A 6,157-nucleotide genomic window follows, 5' to 3' on the forward strand; every position below is an offset into this window, starting at 1 on the left:
CAATATCCTTAATTAGACAAGGTGTAAAAGTGGAATAACATAATAAAATCGTTTATTTGTCCCTGTGTGGGTAAATCCAGCAGCAAAGTGGCATGCAAATGGAAACCACAAAGATGCACAGAAATAATGGCAACAATAGTTCAGATAAAATGGAGAATGTACAGTAAGATCCAAAATACAAGAACATGTCACAGTTTTAAATAAACTGCAGATACAGAATTTAAGAAATGCTGGAAATGTATTAAGATACTGTAAAAACTGAATAAACCAAGAGCGACTCAAATTAATTATTTGAACAAGTTTGCTGAAGAAGACAAGTACGCGCATCATGAACTTGCATCCCTGAACGTCGGCTGAAAACTGTAGCAATAAACTTTTTCACTCATTCTAAGCGTCAATGTTATTCATTTTGTTTCTTTTAATTATATATGTCAATTGTTCTTTGGCAATACAATAAAATATTGCAGATTTCTGTATATGTACACAGGGCCAACATTTAATGCAGCTCAAATGCAAATATACACCCACATCATTATTTAGTTCAATGCTAATTTACATGCTGTGTTTAGCTGTGAATAAGATTCTGACATATTTCTAACTGGGCATTTGACTCTTCTTGGAAGAGCCATTAAAGCTCTTTTAAAAACAACAACAACAACAACAACAACAACAACAACAAACAAATCCATGAAAATGTAAACAAATCACTAACAACCTAAAATGAATTTGACATTTTAAGGCCATGATGAGTGTCTGTAAACGCCACACTACAAGTGTATGCAACAGTGAGAGTTTAACAATAATGAGACAAACTTTTTGTTCTTGATTATAAAATCTGTGAAGTTGTGCAACATATTTCAAAGTCATATTAACCGGTATATGACTTTGAAATACCGGTTCAAACAGCTGAATAAAGCAGCTGTTCGGATGCATCATCAAAGGGCCAAAATTAAGATGAAAAATGCACACCTGATATGAATGTGTATAGATGTTGTTGAAGAAGCCAAAAATACTCAATAAAAAATTAAAACAGACTTTATTTTAGAAATAATTTATATTTATGAAGTTTTGACCTGTTTGCGTGACATACATATATATCAGTGTGTTTAAAATAAGAAGCAATTATCTTGTGTTACGTTTTCAAATGAAAAAGCTTTAATCTGCACTGAATAAAACGAGAGACTGAATGGTGGTGAAACTTGCTCTGTTCAGTTGAAACAGCATATTTCCCTTAACATAACATCTTAATTAAAGCAGCGTGTTTCAACGTGGTACTCATTAGCACACTCACATTTGCCGACCCTCATTATATTTTAACATCTTTCGCTCCTCACAATGGACACAAGTTTATGTTGGTTCATTTCAATGGTTAGTTAAAATGTTATAAATGGAAAGATCAAACACGACTCGAGATCATTAATGAGCCGACTCCTCGTGCCTCAAAGCCACCATGATTAAGACATGGAAGCCCATTTACTCACAGTGAAAGAGATTTTACTATGATGTACAGCCTTCGGCGCCACATCTAAAGCTACTTAGGCTTCGCACCGCGGGGAGCAGAACCTTTTCTTTATCTGCTCCCCAACTCTGAAACCTTCAGACATTCACAAAATTTACTCTCCCTACTTTCAAATCACAACTGAAAGCTCATCTGTTCCCATTAGGCTTTTTTTTTTTTTGGTAATCTTTGTTTTGTTTTGTTTTTTTTCTATAAAATAGTTTTTCAGTATATTCAGGAATAGATTTTTTTTGTCTTATAATATGTCCTTTTGTGTCCTGAAAGGTGCAAAAAAAAGCATTATTTTTATTATCATTACTTGTTTTTTAATGAAAATCTTAAGTATCTGTCAATGTGCCAAATTAAAGTTACATCATGGTTAAAAATTTACTAAATCAAAATAAGACTTGATAAAATATGCTATTTCCAATACTTAGTCCTTTTACTGTCGTACTTTTCATACATATGTTTATTCATGAGATTAACTAAAAAAAGCAAACAAATCACAAAAAACGCCTCTTATAAATTTCCCTTTTTTTTATTAACCAAATGTTGCATCCTGGCAGTATTTTTGTAGTTGTCATATAATACACTTGAAAATTGTGCTGAGACTGTGATTCAGTATTTTATGTAACTGTACTGTAAAATGAGCCCAAACCACCAAATTTGAAGAAATGAGTCTTTGTGCTCATGTCTTCAAATTATTTTTCAAAAATGTTACAGAACTCATTTTGTCTTGTCACGTGTTTTATTTTATTTTATTTTATTTCAAATGTGCAATGTTGTAAGTCTGAATGATGCTGTTCTTTTAGGAGAGAAAAGCCTTTCCAACGGCAGCCTTTCTATATTGGCAATAATTGAACATCATCATTTACAATCACTAATATCTAAAGGGCGCGAGTAAGGATTTAATGTACATCACCTGAATTTACAAGAGTTCCTGCAGGCTGAGGTTGATCTGAACACAGTTTGTCCTTCATATGGTTAGCCATTGTGTCTCCGAGTCTGAGCCAGGAGAGGATTTTGAAGTAAAAACTACTTCTAAACTTGGTTTGTATTATTGTCAAGTCTTTGCTTCAACCTTGGCTCTAATACCAAAATTTTTCCCTCTTTCTAGCACGAGAGTGTCGATATTGATTTAGTTTCATACATATTGATGACTGTTGAGGTGGCGCTATTAATGAACGAGATTGAAGATCAAGAGAAGGACATTTAGAGTGACTGTGCTTGTCAGACAGAATATACACACACATGCTCTTATTTCCCTCCGGTTTGTTCAGATATGTTATAAACTTGGTGGCTTTTATTTTGTGTTTCCAGTGTTAAAACTCAACGTGAGTTTAATTTTAAATACACAATAATTTAAATTGGTTCTTATCAGACAGTTTTTATTTCAGATTTAGTCTTAAAACAATATATAGTTAAACAAAACAAACTAATAGCTCTCTTATTAATTAGAAGAAGCTTGAAAATTAGTTTAAATCATAATTAAATACTCAATACTGAGCCACTAAATATGGAGATTGGATGATTTGGTGCCATCCAAACTATGTTCTTGGCTAACTGAGTGCTGCGTCTCACCACCTCCATTTGTATCATCATCATTATTCATCATCCTGGGAATATCAATCCCTGCCATTTGCTTTGACACCTTTGCTGCTCAGGGTTTTTCTGCCAAATAACCCAAAGGAAAGTGGCTTGCAAATCCGACTGTCTGTGTGTGCAGATAGAGATGATTATTATCAAAAAGAAGAGGTGCCAAAAAATAATATGCCTGGGAGCGTTGCTGAGTAATCCTTGAATATTAGAATATGTATTAAGCCTGACAAACGGTGAATATTCAGACTCAGGCCGCTTATTCTTTTTTTCTGTGGTGCCACAGTGACAGCTTGTGGCGGTTTTAGAAATTAAACGCTGTTTATCTCAAATATTTTTTGTTCAGTTTTCCTTTTACAGCTTATCATTTTTTTGCCACCGGTAGTTTAGAGCTTATTTAAGTACCAGGTAACTTTTTAGCAACTGCAACTTACTTTCAAATTTTGTTTTTCATCATGAATATTGCTTCCCATGCATGGAGAAAGCTTTCTCACTTTTTCTGATAAGCGAGAAAGCTGTTAGGAAATGGGCTTAAAAAACAGACGGAGCCCCAATAAATGTGTCGTTTGTAATGTATGAGGAAACAAATATCCCAGTTTTGTGCTGTTTTGTTCAATCAGAACTTCATATCTACTGGAAATGTGATTTCTGAATCACGATACCTGTCCAGTAACTGCTACTCCACAATATTTAAATCAGACAGACGGGCAACAATAATTTAACTGAAAATATGTTTAAAGAAAGCAGATTAAATCTGATTGGAGCTGAGAAAGCCATTCTCAGTAGTAAGACAATTAATTATCTGCAAGCTAATGCTTAGTTAGCCGGGAGAGTTGAATCTCTCCCGGCTGATGAACAGAACTGATTAAAAATGTAGTTTAACTCTCAATGTCTGTCGCTCCCACACTAGTAATTGAGGTTAATTACTAATCAATGTTTTTGTCTAGTTTCCTTAATTGAATAATTTTTATATTGATAAAAAGGTAAAAATCCAAATTTTTCTTTAAATTTATGTTTTATGAACTATGTAAATAAGGCATTTCTGTCCCCAAATGCCTTAGTTATTATAGCATCTTGCTAAATTATTCATACCTTTTGAACTTTTTTGCATATCAAGGTTTCCCCCAGAAAACTTGCTAAGCCCGGTGGTTGGGTTCTAGGGCAGTCATTCATCCAGTGGTCCGTCGTGTTTTTGAGTTAAAAAATATAAAGTTAACAGGAAATTTGAAAATACCATTTGATAATTAATTACGTGTTATTGACAGACTGGGAGACTAATATCTGAACACCAACTATAAAGCCTTGCTTAGCCTGGTGGGGGCACAAGTAAAGCCTGGTGGCCCGCCAGGCTTATAATACATTGAGGGAAACCCTGCATATTATAAAGATATAACCTCAAACTTCAAGGGACTATTATGATTCTATGTGATAGACCAAGGCAAAGTAGCATATTTTGTGAAGAAGGTTTTTTAATAAAAAAACTTTTAACATTTTACAGTACAATCCAGTGCAATAAATGACCCTAAAAGTAATCTGATGAGTGAATGTCTCCAGTTTAGTCTATGTTTTATCCGGCTGTTCTGTGAAGATCTCAGATGTTTGCTGGAGAATAAGCAGCATAATGAAGAACGAGGAACGCATCACTCTAACCAGAGATGAAACTGGACATAGGGTCAGCTTCTAAAACTTTCTAAGCTCTGAACATCTCATGGAACATCTTTTAATACGTTATGCATAAGTGGAACAAGTTCAAATTCAAACTTATAACTTATAAGTATGCTGAAGCCTGCTTTACCAAAACATTCCTACTGCTCGAACCTTTTTAGACAGATTATAACAGAGTAGCCAGGTGTCTGTACTCCACCTTCCTTCATGCAGTGGATGTGTGTCCGGTATCTGTGAAGGCTCTGCAGGTTTACATATTTTGATTCTTATCCCACCCACCCATCACTCTGACTCACTTGTCCGCTCACCCTTTCATCATTTATGGACTTGTTTGCTCTGCGAGCTCGCCTCTTACATTAATACTGGATTCAGTGACTGTTATTGCAGTCAAATTGACAGTCTCACAATCTTTTTTTGTCATTGCTAATTGTCACTGAATATGCCTTTGCAACACAAATGACCAGAAATAAATAGATGCAAAGGACAAGAAATTAATAATAATAAAAAAAAAATCAAGAAGGAGACTGTTGTTCAAATGTGATAACCTGATGTTTCTTCTTTATGTATCATACCAGTGATAATCACCAGTATAATACTGGCACAGATAGCACAGATTTTAAGTTGTACCTCCTAATATTATTCACTTCAGTTCAGTTGAATAGAATTTTCTCCATTAGTGGATTCAAAGGGGGGATAAATTGGACTTCATACAGTCTCTCATTTAAACAGTTTGAAGATTTTTCATTCTTCTGTTTGATTTGGATTCTTGTTATTTTTTTTTTCTTTTTGTCGTCCTTGAATTTCATGATTGCTGCATGCTTAGCAGCATTTGCTTAGACAAGAAGGAAAGGAAAGCAGAAAAGAGAAGCAGGCTCAGACATATTTACAGCAGAGAAGCAGAATGTGTAGGTTATGTCTTTGATATTTAAAAAGCATAACATATATAGTCCAAGATCAAAATATGCGTACATGCATTGGTCTATCTTTATATACTGTTTTAATAAAAGTTATTGGTGTATCTTATTATTAGGCAGAGATAACCTGAATAAGCCATTCTACAGTAGCAATTTGTCCTTCCAGGCCAAAGTCTGTCTTTGACATCTGTTTCTGTCGCCAAGCAGCAACTGGAAATGCATCTTTCATGTTATCCTGGAGGAATTTTGACCTGATCTCCAGAACTATTTTATTGCAGTCAGATTTGAGGGGTAAAATCATGCAACAGCACTTCATATGTATTTAAATAGGAACTTTGACTAGACTGTTCATCGCTGTTCCACATCCATTGTGTTATTTTTAGTCCACAGTTGCATTTACCTTGAAATGGCGCCACCTATTTAACTACAGCTCCTCCTTACAGCTGCAGTCTCCAGCCAAGCTCATAGTAGAGAAAAGTTAACA

The 6,157-nt window shown here is 34.6% G+C and overlaps 1 protein-coding gene across 3 annotated transcripts in view; it reads left to right on the top strand.

Moving 5' to 3' along the window:
- atg7 (ATG7 autophagy related 7 homolog (S. cerevisiae)) overlaps nucleotides 1–6,157 on the top strand; it is a 40,326-nt gene that overhangs the window by 25,494 nt on the left and 8,675 nt on the right. The window lies entirely within an intron of this gene.

This window comes from Poecilia latipinna, unplaced genomic scaffold (genome assembly GCF_001443285.1).
Source record: "Poecilia latipinna isolate Pla-1442-1.1 unplaced genomic scaffold, P_latipinna-1.0 Scaffold1307, whole genome shotgun sequence".
Taxonomy (NCBI): Eukaryota; Metazoa; Chordata; class Actinopteri; order Cyprinodontiformes; family Poeciliidae; genus Poecilia; species Poecilia latipinna.